The sequence below is a fragment of the Arvicanthis niloticus genome, chromosome X (assembly GCF_011762505.2).
Source record: "Arvicanthis niloticus isolate mArvNil1 chromosome X, mArvNil1.pat.X, whole genome shotgun sequence".
Lineage (NCBI taxonomy): Eukaryota > Metazoa > Chordata > Mammalia > Rodentia > Muridae > Arvicanthis > Arvicanthis niloticus.
In genome coordinates, this window is record NC_047679.1 from 34231027 (window position 1) to 34247816 (window position 16790).

The following is a 16790-nucleotide window of genomic DNA, read 5'->3' on the forward strand; positions in this document are numbered from 1 at the left end:
CTTGAAATCTGGAGTAGAGATACAGTCAGGCAATCTTTTATTACTTGGGGTGGTTTTTATGTATTCTCAGGTTTCTTTGTTTCAAATATGAAGCTGAAAATGGTTCTTTCAATTTCTGAGAAGAAGTGTGTAGAATTTTGATGGGCATTGTATTGAATCTGTAGATTGATTTTGGTGAAAGAGCCATTTTCACAGTATTACTGATCCATGAGCATGGGTAATCTTTCTATCTTCTGATATCGTCTTCCATTTCTTTCTTAAATGTTTTAAAGTTTTTATTATACAGTCATTTTTACTTATTTGGTTATAGGCATCCCATGATATCTCTTAGGCTATTGCAAAACATCCTGTTTCCCTGATTTTTTTCCTCAGGCTTTTTGTTATTCATGTATAAGAAAACTACTGATTTTGGAACATTAATTTTGTATTCTGCTGCTTTTATAAGTGTTTGCCAGCTGTAAATATTTCTTGGTAGAGTTTCTAGGGTCTTTTATTATGAAATCATATCATCTGTAAATAAGAATGCTTTGACTGCTTCCTTTCCATTTTATATCCCCTTAATCTCTTATAGTTGTCTTTTACTCTAGATAAACTTCAAGTACTATACTGAATAGATATGGAAGAGTGGATAACCTTGTCTTGTTCTTTATTTTAGTGAAATTGCTTTGAGTTTCTCTCCATTTCAGTTGACAATAGGTGTGTTCTTTCTGTAAGCTGTTATTGGTTGTTATATTGAGGTATGTTACCTGTATCTCTAATACCTGAGACTTTGTGTAAGTGAAGTTAACTGGCATAATGTGAGAGATCTCAATAATGAGCTTGCCAAAGCATAAAGAACTCTAAACTTTTGTTTAATTTGTCTTATTAGAGCTGCAGGCTGACTTATTCTGAAGCTATGTTGCTTCTGTGTTTTATTTCTGTTCATGATAATTGAGTCAACTCAGTTGATAACTGCCAGGTACAGGGATAACTGTCCACATGGCTAAGCCCACTAGCTACTAAGATATTCAGCAAGTACCTGCATTAACATACCTTCAAATTGTTCATTCTTTTATATCACAAAAAAAACTCTTTGGAGACATTTTTGGTGAACCAGTAAAGGTCACAAAACCACACTGTCATATTCTTTAAGTAACCTCAGTAAATATGGCTTATTTAATACTGGACTCTGCACTTGCAGATGCATTCATATCCATTTTACCCTAAACTGAACATGACCAGTAAAGCTCATGTCTACCATCTTTATGATCCTTAACTGAGCATGTCCAGTAGTATTAACCTTCACTATCTTTATGACCTTGAACAGAGTATGCATAATAATATTTACCTCCACTATCTTTATAATCCTGAATTGAGAATACCTAAAAATGTTCAAGTTATCACCTTAACTTACTGAACACATGTTTGGTGACCCTAATATGAGCATACTGAGAAGTATGTCTGCCATATTTTCTTTGTAAATTTTTGTCAACATCTAGTGCATTGGGGTCCCAAGAGTAGAGCCACATTAACTTGGACACAGAAACCATAGCCAAGCCAACTAATGCAAAGTTTATTCAAAATTTCAACCTCTTTTAAAGGCAAAGCCGAATAAGGATTTCCCAGTTTCTTTTTTTTTTTTCTAATAAAAAAAACTGTATTTACTTAGAAGCATTCAGAATGTCAACAAAACAGCAGCATTTTTTTTTTTTTTTGCAATTACAGAGTGGTATTCAGTTAACAGAACAACAATTATCTTTGTATAAGCTGCATCAGAGACAACTGAAATGGAAAAACAAAAAACAAAAAGAAAACCAAAAGAAAAGAAAAACAAAAACCAAACTACTATCCCCATATATAACTAATTTGTGCTGTGCACCAATAAGAACCTGCTTTAAATTTCCATGCCAATTTACAACCCCAGACTGTACCAGGCAAGGTTAGTGGCTATTGAAAATACCACCAGGACAGGGCTATCTAAAGACACATTCGGTAGTGTGTTAACTATACAAAAATGACACTGTACAGTTTTAATACAAATCTTACTTACACAGCCTTACATTTCAATTTTTCTTTAAAAGGAGTGAGTTGTGTACAGGGGGTTAAATGCTTTATAGACAAGAAAAAATGTGCTAGAACCAACTTATTCATCATCTTCTTCATCATCATCTTCATCATCCTCTTCATCACCCTCCTCATCTTCCTCTTCCTTCTTTTTCTTGCTCTTTTCAGCCTTGACTACCCCCTTTTTCGCTGCATCCGGTTTTCCTTTAGCTCTGTAGGCAGCAATATCCTTTTCATACTTCTCCTTCAGCTTGGCTGCCTTCTTCTCGTAGGGCTGCTTGTCATCCGCGGCAGTGTTGTTCCACATCTCTCCTAGTTTCTTTGCAACATCACCAGTGGATAAGCCAGGATGCTCGCCTTTGATTTTTGGGTGGTACTCAGAACAGAACAGGAAAAAGGCCGAAGGAGGCCTCTTGGGTGCATTGGGGTCCTTGAACTTCTTTTTGGTCTCCCCTTTGGGAGGGATGTAGGTTTTCATTTCTCTTTCATAACGAGCCTTGTCAGCCTTTGCCATATCTTCAAATTTCCCCTTTTCTTTAGCAGACATAGTCTTCCACCTCTCTGAGCACTTCTTGGAGAACTCTGAGAAGTTGACAGAAGCATCTGGGTGCTTCTTTTTGTGCTCCTCCCGGCAGGTTTGCACAAAGAATGCATATGAGGACATTTTGCCTCTCAGCTTCTTAGGATCTCCTTTGCCCATGTTTAGTTGATTTTCCTCCGCGAGGCACAGAGTCTCCCAGTCTTCCTGCAGTTTCTAGTTCTCAGCAGCTGCTGTTTCCCTAGCAATAGCTTATCTTGATTCAAAGTGACCCAAACCTCCTTGCAGACTGAGAAATCTATCAGCAGTCCAACTCTTAGATATGCTGCTTCTTATAATTAAAAACAGTTACTTTCTCATGAGAAAAGGATTGTGAAGGTCACTTCCCAGTCTGCTGCTTACTTGGCAAAACACCCGAATCCTCTGCTTAAGAGGCTATACCCTCTCAGTGTCTCAGTATGCTGAGAGTCACAAAGATCCCATTTTGCCTCTCAGCTAGCAAGCTAGAACAGTCATCTCACACCATTTCTCTACAAACTTTGACTTTCAGTGAATCATATTAAAAAATGTATGTCTTACACTGAGCATCATCAGGAATATGGCCTGCCTGAAAAGTGCTTCCCTATGTGACTCTACCAAGAATTCCCAAATAAAATTACCTTTCTTACTTCCTGAGAGTTCTGCCTGGAGTAGCTACAGTGGTCTTCATATGTACCAGAAGGTATGCATCTGTCTCTATTCTTTCATTTCCTGGTTACTCTCCTTAATCTTAGACTCCCCAAGATCTGACATTGTTATATTCAAATACCTGAATACCATAAAAAATGAACAATTTCACAAAAGAAAGGATGGACACTCAAAATTAGAGAGGTCAAATTTCCTGTTGTTCTTGTGATAGCCTTCTGACAAGACTGAGTCTAAATCATGTATGTAGTAAAGACAATGAACAGATTTCAGTCATGTTTTATAGTGTTTGAAAAATAAACTCAGCAAGTATCTTCTGAGTCATTGAGTGCATAATGATTGAGGAATTAAGGGAATAAAGTCTACACTTTTGCCTTGAGGTAAAATATATTAGGCAGAAGAAGATATTAATGGAAAATAAAGGAAATTCATTGGGAAAGCCATAGCTGTAGTTTGAAGAGGTTAAATACAAATAATTTAGTCACTTGTCTTGTATCGGGTTTCATTTTTAATTATGGTGGTTATTTCAACCTGTTATTGAATGGAATAGCTAATGTGACTTAAATGTAAATAGTTAATTTAGATTTCACAAACCTCCTAGTAAATTTAGAATGTTTAATTGATACCATTGCATTTCCAAAGAACAGTTGTCAGTTCCCTGGATTACGGTGGCCCTGACAGAAATATAAAGACCCTCCTTGATTTCTGGTGAGATTATATCCCAATTAACTCAACACAAATTAGACATTCATCAAATCCTACCTGCCTAGCACCCAGGCTTAGCAACAAAAACTTAGCAACAGTGTGGCTGCTTTGGTTCTGCTGTCCACTGCAAATCATTAATACTAACCATTTTCAAAGCATTATTTTTAGACTAGGTCTAGTTGGATTGTAAATCACTATCCAACCCTTGCTATTGTCCACATATAATGCTGTCCCAGGAAAAGATCAGAACTCTAAGTATGAGTTCTGCTTACTGTACATTACTTTCACACCATGAAGCTTCAAAAATTGGAAGTTTGGAGATATTATTCAATATGTAAGAGTGTTTGCTGATCTTCCAGAGGGACATGAATTTCATTCCCTGCACATATCAGGTAGCTCACACCTGCCTGTAATTCCAGCTCCAAGTGATTCAATGCCCACTTCTGGCTTCTGCTGGCATTTTCACTGGCATGCACATACCCTAACATAGACCATATAATTTAAAATAAAAAATATAAATCAGAGGACATTTATCTCAGGATATGATTCTTGCAGGTAGAAACCTGTTTGACTTTTAGAAGTTGCTCAGCCAACTACAGTATCTTAAGTAGAACACACATACCTTGGCTGCCTGCAGCTTTCCCCTCTGTATATTAGATCAATCTGGTCCTTTATCTTTATATCCCTTAACTTCCAAAGATCCTTGGAAATGTCTGACTTGCTCTTCTCCATGGAAGATTCAATTTGCCAACATTTTTTGAAGGAGAAGGAATGAGAAGAATTCAGTTGTTCAACTTAGCTGAAGCCAAAATATAGCACCATGCAGCAATTAGATAACTTTTCAAAATAAAAGCACTTAATTCTCCACTCTCAGATGGCCATGTTCCTCAGGGTGACTTCTAGCTAACTCAACGTTTGTGAAGGTGTTGTGTCCACTAGTTATCTGGAGATACTTCAGTGTACCCTTTGACTAGCTCCTGTCGAGTTAGACCACTCTCATCCATGTTGTGGCTAAGGTCTCCAGCCTCACCTTCAATGGAGAAGCTTTTGAAAGCAAGCAGAATTTATGGTAGCTGATCTTCTTAGCACCTCTGTATTTTTTTTTAAGGAAATTCCTCCATTGACATTGAATTCAAATGTGTTTTATTATTCTAGCTAACAGTATGGCTGAAAAGAAATGAGAACTAAAGACAACTAGAAAATTTAAACAGAAATTATGGGTTTTGTGTTGATTGTAATAGTAAGGTTGTATGCCTGTGGGGGAGGGTCAGAGGGAGCACAATGTGAGTTCTCAGGATCCAAACTCAGCTCCTCATGTTTATCCAACAAGCACTATAACCACTGAGACAATACCATAGCCCTTAAAAACATTTTCCTAGTTAGTTGACCATATTAAAAATGTTTGCATAGGTAGCCATGATTTTTATTAATTAATTAATTAATTAATTAACAAAGTTCATGAGGTGAAAGAAAGAAATACACACCCATGGAGCTAGGGATGGTAATGTACACCCATGATTCTAACACTTGAGATATTGAGAAAGAATTGTGCGTTTCAAGCCAGTGCAGGCTATGTGGGGAGGTCCAATCCAGCCTGAATTTTCTAGCAAGATCTATCTTAAAATCATATTTAGAAAATTGACTGAGTATACTGTTCAACAGATGCACTTGCCTGGCACACATGAGGTACTAGGTTGGATGCTCAGCAAATTAATGTGCTTTGTATCACTTGGGGTAAGAAGAAATATTACAAAAAAATTATCAATGGGGAATCTGAGAAAAAACAGGCTTCACTCAAACGATCTTCTACAAAAGAAATGACCACTGTTTTATAATTTTAGTCTTGGCTTCTCCCTCTGTCTCTGACTCTCTGTCTTTCTTTCCCATACACACTTTTCGCTGCTTATTCACTTTTTAAATCCATTCTCTTAAGATATTGTTTTAATTTTTTCCACAGTACACCATTTGATGACTGCTTTTTCATATTTGTATTTGTATACTTTTGTAGTTAGCCCCAAGGTTAAATCCCTAGCATAACACAAACTGGGTATGGTAGCATATGCTGCTAATACCGGCAATGGGGAGGTGAAGGTAGGAGGACCAGAGGTTGAAGGTTATGCACAGCTAAATAGTAAGTTGAAGGTCAGCTATGTTTACATGAGACTCTGCACTAAAATATTTTTTCATACTGTTTTCAGGATGGTGTTTATTGGTGGTACTAAAGTTTGCATTTGAAGACTGAATAAATGGACTTCCTTTGTCCAGTAAAAAATGAGTACAAGAAAATACCAACACTTTTATGAGGAGATGATTCCTCAGTTTTCCCATTTCTGGGCTCTTATCCATATATCAGCTCTTTCTGAGTGTTGAGCCTTCTGTTGCTTTTCTTATTAAAACTATTTACTATATTAGTTTGTCTGCTTAAAAAGTCATTGGACAGACCCTGTAGTTTCTTATTCTTCACAATTACACAAGCCAACTCATTATTCTAAATCTTTTTCTACTTTCCTGAATACGCTGTATTCTATTTATCTAAAGAAATTCACAAAAAAAAAACCAAAAAAGCAAATCGAACAACAAAAACAACAAACAAAAAGCCATAAAAACTGTGAGAATCTTTAAAATTACTTTGTTGCTATAAGAAATACCTGGGATAATCGACTTATAAAGAGAAAGGGCTCTTTGGGGATTTTAATCTGTGATTAGCTGACCTTGTTATTTGGATGTGGAGTCAGAAAGCACATCCTAACTGAGACACAAAAGAATGAATCCCATAATACCTTCACCAGCATGTCCCCGACTATATTAAAAATCTTCTTTCCACTAAGGCACACCCCTTAGGGGTTCCTCAACTTCCTAATAGTGACATGCACTGGGAAACAAACCTTTAGATGCAAAATTTGAGGTGTGGTAGTGTCATGTTTTACATCATAATTTTATATGCAAGAAAAAGTCAGAAAAAAAAACAAGGAGTCTGGTCAAACTTGGGCAGCAATTTCTGTTATTGCTAATTGGACTATATCAAACACTGTGAATATTCTAGGGAAATCAGGGAATCCTTTATATGTTTAAGGAGATCTGAATTCTAATTTTTGCCTTCCTGATACTAGAGTAATTACAAAATTCCAGTATAAGTATGTTCATTTTATTTGGTCAAAGATTTACTAGAAATTTTTAATAATTATTAGTTGCACTCACTGTGAAGGCTGATAACCACTCTTCCACCCTTGTAGAGGGCTAGAGGAGCAAAATCTGCTCTCATCTTTGTTTATAGATGCTGGAGTATGATTTAGGTAGATAGAATGGCACACTCATAAACCCATCTACTTCCTAATGCTCAGCACTGTAGCATGACATGGAAAAGGGGGTCCCTCTATATATCTGAAAGTTAAGGGTCTTGAGATTTTATATATATGCATATATATATTATATATAATATATATATGCATAAATGAGAAAGAGTTCATCAGTTAAGAGCAATTGCTGTTCTTCCAGAAGTTTGTATACAGTTCTCAATACTCACATTCAGCAGCTCACAACCAGCTCTAAGTGATGCTTCAGGAATGTTGACCTTGGCATTACATGCACAGAAATAAAATAAATGTATTCATCATGAAAAAGAGTATTGAAAAGATTAGAAGAGCTGGACTTCAGGGAGGGACCAGGGCAAATGGTATCTTCTGGACACAACAGGACTCATACTGTCATGAACTCCCAGTATCTGTGGTCATCTATATAAGACCCTCATAAAATCAAGTTAGTAAACATCCTCTCGTGTAATGAGAAGGGATTCATGAGCTCTCACCTATAAGAAACTGTGTGATATTTCATGTATCATATGAATCTCCTTTTAGTACAGTAGGGTGACAGACATTCTCGATATTTCATGACAATCCTAGTTGTAATCTTACTCTTAATGAGAAAATACACTACTTCAAAACATTTGAAAGTTGGCATGATCAAAGTTTTGGATTAACTTATAAAGATAAGGAAGGGACTTTTGTTTTTTTCAAATTGTTAACAATTTATTCTATCTTTGGTTTGTATATGTAGTCTATGTATCTGGGTGGGTGTACCTATGTGTGCATGTGTTTATACCTGAGATTGATGTTAAATGTCTTGTATTGTTTCCATGTTATTTTTTTAGACAGGATTTCTTACTAAGCCTGAAGTCTATAGTTCATAAAGCCTGGCTAGACAGCAAGACCCAGCATCTGCCTGTCTCTACCACACAACATCCACATAGTGCTGAGATGTCAGGAGTGAGCTGTGACATGCAGCATTAAAGATGGATGTTGGGGATCCAATTTCAGGTCTTCATGTTTGTAAATTAGGACCTTTAGCTACTGAGACATATCCCCAGCTCCACACAATGTTTTGACTCTAAACTGATCACTCAAGGACTCATGTGCTAAAAGCATAATTACCAGCTAGTGGGCTAAACTACAGGACTCAATCATTTCTCTCAGTTGTCTTGTCATAATGACAAAGGGTAACTAGAACAATTTAACACTACAGGAAGGAAGGAAGTTAGCTGATTTTTTAAAAATCTCTCTAAAAGGAAGAAGGGGTAGAGAAAGAGGGAGAGGGAGAAAGATTAAGGTGCTTGCCATGCAGAGACAATTAAGCAAGAGGGAAACTAAGTACAAAATATGGACTTTTTTCTGAAAACTGAATACAATTTTTACTTGAAAAAGAACATTCAATGAAATGGAAAACATTCTGTATAAAGATCTCAGCTTCTTCCGAATTGTAATTTTAATTGCTAACATGAATGTAGAACCTGATTTAGCACAAAAATGATAATTGACCATCATTTTCTCTTGTTTTCATCATCATTCTTGCAATGCTGAGTATAATTTAAAAGTTATTCTTCCACATGATATAAGATGAGTTGAAACATACCACATACCCTCTCAAGGAAATGTTGAAGTCTGACCCTGCTATACCCATAAATGTGGCCATATTTGCAAATAGGGAGGTTTCTTAAGGTGGAAATTCAACCAATATGGTGTCTAATATTGTCAATTTGGCAGGATATTAAATTAACTAGGAGATAAACCTCACATTATATCTGTGAGGCAATTCCTAGTTGTATCAGTCAAGAAGGGAAGAACTATCCCTAAATATGTATAGCAGCATTCCATGAGTTAGGGCCCTAAATTGAAAAATAAGAGAGAGGGGGAGGGAAGGAGGGAGGGAGAGAAAGAGAGAGAGAAGGAGAGAGCAATCTGATCATTAGCATTTACCTCCCTCTGCTTCCAAACTGTAATTGCAATGTGACAGGCTGCCTCATCAATGATAGTCCCTTGAACTGTAAGCCAAAATCAATACTTCCTTAAGCTGCTTTTTGAAGGCATAGTATTTCATCAGTGAGAGTAATAACTAATGTAATCCAATGTGATTAGTCCACTTTGTAAAAAGCAGGAATTTCAGTGTAGACTTATATATACAGACAGGGAGCAAATGACATAAAGATGGAAGGAGCTTGCTTTGTGCAATCCAAACCTGGGTGTTTGCAAAGCTAGATGGAAGCAAAAAGCAGAACCTAATTTAGGAACCAATCCTCCTGACAATATATTGATCTTATGTTTCCAGACTCCAGAATTACAAAAGGCATTTCTGTTGGATTAGCTGCATAGTTGTAGTATTTTGTTGTCATGGTAGTCCCAGAGTCCAGTACAGATGTCATGCTTGTTCTATGTCCTTGATATTTTATACATTAAAAGGTACTAATGGCAATGTTAACTGTCTTAGAAAGCCAACATTTTCACACCCCTTCTCTCAATGTACTTGAGGACTTTGGTGTACCTCACAGCGTCTTATTAAAAATTAACTTCTGTAGTATATGTGTGTGAATATGGTCATATACATGTTAGGACATAGGTGCGTGTGTGTGTGTGTGTGTGTGTGTGTGTGTGTGTGTGGAGTCACAGATCAACTTGTAGCATCTTCCTGAGCAATTATCCACCTTACTTTTCTGATAAAAGTCTCTCACTGAATTTCAAACTCACTGATTGGATAGACAGTGAGCTTCAGAAATCAGACTGCCTTTGCCTCACAGAGCTGAAATTACAGATGTGCACAGCTATGCCTTGCTTTTTAATTAACATGTGTGCTAGGAATTTTAACTTGTGTTCTCCAGTCTGCTCAGCAAGCATATTACCAATGAAGTCCCGCTCTGTGTGAAGCAGTGTCTAGATTGTGTTCATCAAGATTAGAAGAAGCATCTCTCCATTCTGGGAAGCACACAGATCTCTCTTGTGTTTTTTTTTTTTTTCATCTCTTGTCTAAATCTCCCCATTGCAATCTCTCAACAATCTTGGCACCAAAGATAAAAATGATTTAAGTCATTGTGTTAGCTGTCAGGAACAACCTGCACCTGTTTTTCATAATGTTGTGTTGTGACACCATGAATGGACACATTATTATCACTTTCTAGTTGCTTTGGCAATGTTGAGTAGTTACAAAATAGTTATTCTATGAAGCTAAGCAAGATGCTTCATTTATGTGATCCTGGCCTTTCAAAGGTTGAGGTAGGAGGGTTGAGTTTAAGGTCATCCTTGGCTACATTACCACGATATATTTTTAAAAATATGTGGTCTACAGACAAAAATATGTACACTCTGATGTTGTGCCAAAATGGCTATGTTGTATTTTATTATTTCTCTTTCAATAAAAGCAGAAACAAACAAACTAACAAACTCTACATGTTTATATTATACTCAAACTCTACAGGACATAACTATAAAAGTAAATAGCAATGGTGTGTGGGATGTCTAAATCACAGATTTCACATCAATGAAAATCACAAACTCATATTCAAATTACATCTATGAGTACATGAAACAGATTGAGGAGAAGATATTTCCGTAGCTGTATATGTAGATGGACAGGAGCGGATTGTATTCATGTACACAGTTGTTGGAGCTAAAATGGCCTCCCATTGACTTAGGCATGGAATGCATGGTCCTCAATGTGCTTTATTCACTCAGAGGTAATATGTCAAGATAAATCCAACTCATCAATAGATTTATCTATAGGCAGACTACAGCATAATAGGCTATTGGCATAAATGTTTAGATGCCAGATCATAGTGTAAAAAAGCAAGAAGATCTGAGTGCCCTTCAAGAGTATATTTTTCCCAGGTACATGTATCTGTCTCTATTTCTCGTTTTTCTCTCCTCTTTCCTAGATACCATGGGGTGAACAAATTTGTTCCAAGATGCACTCTTCACCATCATGTCCTACCTCACTACAAGCTCATAAAAATGAAGTCCAGTTAGCACAAACCAATACTTCTAAAACTGTAAACCAAGTAAATTTCTCCTCTAAGAGAGTCATTTTTCTTAGGGTATTTTGTTGTGGTGGCAGAAATTTTATCTTTCTACAAAGTATCTGTATGTCTACCTTGGCCCTTGTTTATTTCTGATCTTATAATCTAAGTTACAAATTTGTTTTCAGAGATGCTAATGGTCACTTTATTCCCACACCTTAATTTTGGAGAGACACATTTGTGCAAATAACAATTAAAATTCACTTTTGAAGTTAGTTCTTTCCTGTTTACGTGCTCTTCCACATCAGTTTCTGGCATACCTACCTGTGGGAACAGGGATCCAGGAAAGGGTGAGGGAGGCAAAGTCACTGACCCAGGAAACTGACACTGGAGCCCAGCATTCAGTGCAGATCTAATGTAATACACAGCAGCAAACTTTTATATATACAATTCCACCTTGAACCAAGGTGGAACTGCATGAGCTCTGGAGTAGCCAACCATCACATTGTCACTACTGGGAGGTGCCAGGCTGCCAGCATCCAAGGGGACTTCTATAAAGACAGGGGAAGCAGCCACTGCCATCCCTGTTCCAGGCCCACTCTGAGGTTCCACTAGTTTGCTAGGATTCTCTATTTTGCATCAAGCAGTATGCCAGCAGACATTGCCATCCATTTTATTAGAGCTGTGTGATAGCCTAGATAGATGAAATAGACTCATATCAAGGTTTCCCATGTTCTCCTCCAGGGTCTGTCCCAATAATTCTCCTTGACTTCCCCATCTACACCTTTTCTGAAACCTTCCAGATATAGTGAAGGTGACACAATCACTGCTCTGGCCCACTCTAACCATGTCTACCTGCTCCACAGCCAACCTCTAGGCTTCTGACATGACCCACTCTACCTGAAAACATCCACCAGTCCCTTCTGCTCTATTCATGACCACCCCACTAAGTACCCAGACTTCCAAGGTCCTTCTCTATGATATAGTCCTGTGAAGCTCTCTGATGTCTCCATCCACACTCTTCTGTGGTCCATCAGATCTAGTCTAGGTCCTTCAATCAGTGCAACAGTTTAGTCAAGACTCCCCTACCTGCACCACCACTATCTCTCCCTAATGCATAGGACCCACCTCTGTCATATCCAACCTGTCCACCTAGCCAGATCTACCCCCACAATCCAGGCTTAGACCAGGACATAAATCCTATATACCAGCCCAGTTCCCTCTGTCTACTTGACTTCATTCCACCCAAACCATTTTCAGCCTCCAGGCTCAATCTGCCCACACATCCTCTTTTCTACCCCAACCTACTCTGCCTATAACAGACACAGAGCTAACAGAGTAATCCATATGCCCAGATCTCATTTCCAAAATACCAACAATATAAAAGCTCAACCTAGTATCTCTTGACCAAAAATAACTACTAGCCCTGTAAAAATACTTGCCAATGTGAATTACTTAGTTGAGCTCCAGGACACAAAATTTAAAATAATAATAAACTTCATCAGTGAATTCAGAGAGTTTAAAGAAGACAAAAAGAAACAGTTCAGTAAGAGAGAGAGAGAGAGAGAGAGAGAGAGAGAGAGAGAGAGAGAGATATTAAAAAGAAGAAATGACTACTGAATGGTGGCAAATAACACATACGGATCAGTCTGATGAAAATGACAAAGAGAAAGACTTGAGAATGGAATTCAATCAGATGATGGAAACATTGAAGAGAACTCAAGCAAAACTAAAGGTGTAATTTGAATCCCAATAATTCAACTAGAAGACCCAATTAAAAGCCTCACTAGTCGAATGAATTGAGCAGAAGACAGTCTATCAGGTCTAAAAGATAAAACAGGCCAATTTACACCAAATAAGCAAGAAACATGAACAATTAAAGAGACACAGAAAAAGAACATTCAGAAAATAGGTGATACCAAGAAAAATACCAAACCTTTGAATTATAGGAGTAGATGAGAGCGAATTCATAGTCAATTGCATAGACCAAATCTTCAACAAGATTATAGAAGAAAATGCCCCAAAATGAAAGAAAGACATACCCCTTCAAACACAAGAAGCACACAAAACACCAAATAGACAAGATCAAAAAAAGTCCCCATGGCATATTTTAGCTAAAACACTAAGTCAACAGAACATAGAAAGTATTTTCAAAACTGCAAGAAAAAAACAACCTCAATTCACATATAAAGGAAAACCTATCAGAATAACAATTGAATTTTCAATGAAAACTTTGAAATCCAAAAGCGCCTAAAGCAATATATTTCAAGTCCTAAAAGACTATAATGGTCAATCTAGACTAACATACTAAGCAAAATTATCTGCCATGGTTGAAGGAGAAAGTAAAACTTCCTGCAATATAAACAAGCTTTTAAAAACAAATCTATAACAAATCAAAACTAAAGAAAATACAAGAAGCATCATTTGGCCTGAGGAGAGGCATAACAGACTGTGTGGGAAGAAGTATAAAACCATAGTTACTAAAACACAAACTACCACTGAATATTTTCTCTCTCTCTCTCTCTCTCTCTCTCTCTCTCTCTCTCTCTCTCTCTCTCTCTCTCTCTCTCACACACACACACACACACACACACACACACACACACACACACCATGAACACCATCAAAATCAGCAACCCAATAATTATACACACAGTTCAATAATAACTTTAAATACCAATGCCTCAATTTCCCAATTTAAAAAAAAAAAACAAGCTGACTGAATGGGTAAGAAAACAAAAGACTTTTGTCTGTCATCTAGTGCAATGGAAACTATCAGGAATCTGAGGGTGACTCTAGAAAAGACTCTTAGTAATGGTGGATATGGAGTCTGAAACAGCCATCTCCTCTAACCAGGCAAGACTTCCAGCCACAAAACCTTCAACCTACAATTTTTCCTGCCTGCAAGATGTGCCCAGGGTAAATGTGGCACAGGACTTGGGGAGTGGCCAACCAATTACTGGTCCAACATAAGATCTATGTCACTATACAGAGCCCACCCTTGACACTGCCTCGATGGCCAGAAACATGAATCTGTATAGCCCAGAGACTTAGAATAGAACCAAGTGTGACTGGCAAATTTTTAAAACGTCAATGAAATGTTCCTAATGATTCTCTGCCATTCTAGTAGTCTGGATCTTAGCATAATCATCAGAGATTCTCCATCTAGCAACTGAGAAGAGCAGATGCAGAGTCACACAGCCAAACATTAGGTTGAGCTCAGTGAATCCTGCATATGAAGAAGAGGAAGGATTGTAGGAGCCAGAAAGGTCTAAGACACCACAAAAAATGTCCTATAAAATCAAACACCCAAAGCATGCAGAGATTGAATCAATAACCAGGGAGCCTATATGGGCCTGTGTTAGGTCCTCTGTGTGTGTGTGTGTGTGTGTGTGTGTGTGTGTGTGTGTGTTTATGTGTGTGTGTTTGTGCATGCATGTGCGTGTGTGTGTGTGTGTGTGTGTGTGTGTGTGTGTGTGTGTGTGTGGGTGTATGAGTATGTGTATGTATATATGTATATATAATGGTTGTGTAGCTGGGTGTTCTTCTGAGACTCCTAACAATGAAAATGGAGGCTGTCTCTGACTCTTTGCCTGCTTGGAGGACCCTTTTTCTTTTACTGGGTTGCCTCATCCATCATTAATATGGGGGATTACCTAGTCTTGTTGCAACTTGATAAGTCCTGTTTGGTTGATATTCCTGGAAGGCCAGCCCTTTTCTGAAGGAAAATGGAGGAGAAGTGGATCAGAAGGGAAAGGGAGGTAGTGGGGAGTGACTGGATGAAGAAGAAAGAGGTGAAATTGTGGTTGGGATGTAATATATTAGAGAATATGTTTAAAGAAACATATTTTAAAGATAGGAACTGTCATATAAAAAGGATGGGTCAAAGCATTCCAAAGATATAGAATCAGGAACCAAATAGGCATAACTAGCCTAATTAACAAACTAGAATTCAAACTATAACTATTAGAACTATCTAGTTATCAGAAGAAATAAATATGGAATTCCTAATTAAGGAAACAATTAACCAAGAAGACATTACTATTATAAATGTATACAAACTAGAGTCTAGGCTACCCAATTTCATTAAAAATTTACTACTGGATTTAAAGACATGATTAACATCAACCCATTAATAGTAAAATATGTCATATCAAACTTTCTACAATAGACAGGTCATATGGATAAAATTAGAGAAACATCAGAAGTTATAGTTATTAATATACTATGGTAAATAAACTTAATAGATATTTACACAACATTCTACTAAAACAAGTTGAGTGAGTATTCTTATAGTAGAATGGAGTGGGTATATGCCCAGGAGTAATATATCTGGGTCTTAAGATAGACCAATTCTCAATTTTCTGATAAACCACAATATTGATTTCCAAATGCTTGTATAGATTTACACTCTCACCAGTAATGGAGTAGTGTTCCTTTTGCTCCACATCCTCACCAACATGAGCTTTCACGTGTGTCTTTGATTTTAGCCATCCTGACAGGTATAAGACAGAATCTCAGAGTCATTTTGATTTGTATTTCCCTGATGTCTAAGGATGTCCAACATTTAAGTGTTTCTCAGTCATTTGAGATTCCTAGCTGAAAATTCTGTTTAGATCTGCACTCCATTTTTATTTGAATTATTTGGCTTGTTGATGTCTGGTTTCTTGAGCTCTTTATATATTTTGGATATTAGACCTCTGACAAATGTAGTATTGGTAAAGATCGTTTTCCCAATATGTAGGCTGCCATTTTCTCCTTTTATGTCCTTTGACTTATAGAAGCTTTTCAGTTTTACAAGGTCCCATATATTAATTATTGATCTGAGAACCTGAGTCATTGGTGTTCTGTTCAGGAAGTTGTCTGCTATGCTAAAGCATTCAAAGCTATTCTACACTTTCTCTTCAATATGGTTCAGTGTGTCTGGTTTTTGTTGTTGTTGTTGTTGTTGAGGTCTTTGATTCACCTGGACATGAGTTTTGTCCAGGGTGATAGATATGGATCTATTTACATTCTTCCACATTCCAACATCCAGCTTGAACAGTACCATTTTCCAAGATGCTTTTTATTTACTATTGTATATTTCTGGATTCTTTACAAAAAATCAGGTAGCCATAGGTGTATGAATTTACAATTGTGTCTTCAATTAAATTCCATTGAACAACCTGTCGTTATGACGATACCATATGGTTTTATTACTCTGTAGTACAGCTTGAAATCACAGATGGTTATATCTCCAAAATTTCTTTTATTGAACAAATATTTTTTTAGCTATTCTGGAGTGGGGTTTTTTTGTTGTTGTTTTGTTTTTCCAAGTGAAGCTGCATATTGTTCTTTGAAAGTCTGTAAAGAATTGTGTTTTGATTTTGATGTGGATTGTGTTGAAACTATAGATAGTTTTTGGTAAAGTGGTCATTTTTACTATGTTATTCCTACTAGTTGATAAGGATTAGAGATCTTCCATCTCCTGATATTTTCCTCAATTTCTTTCTTCAGAGACTTGAAGGTTTCTGTATAAGCTTTCACTTGTTTGATCAGAGCTAA

The 16790-nt window shown here is 37.0% G+C and overlaps 1 protein-coding gene and 1 pseudogene across 1 annotated transcript in view; both read right to left on the bottom strand.

The window, feature by feature from the left end:
- The window catches only part of LOC117694026 (claudin-34-like), a 572054-nt gene that overhangs the window by 159479 nt on the left and 395785 nt on the right, over window positions 1-16790 (bottom strand). The window lies entirely within an intron of this gene.
- Window positions 2108-2759, bottom strand: LOC117694712 (high mobility group protein B1 pseudogene; annotated as a pseudogene).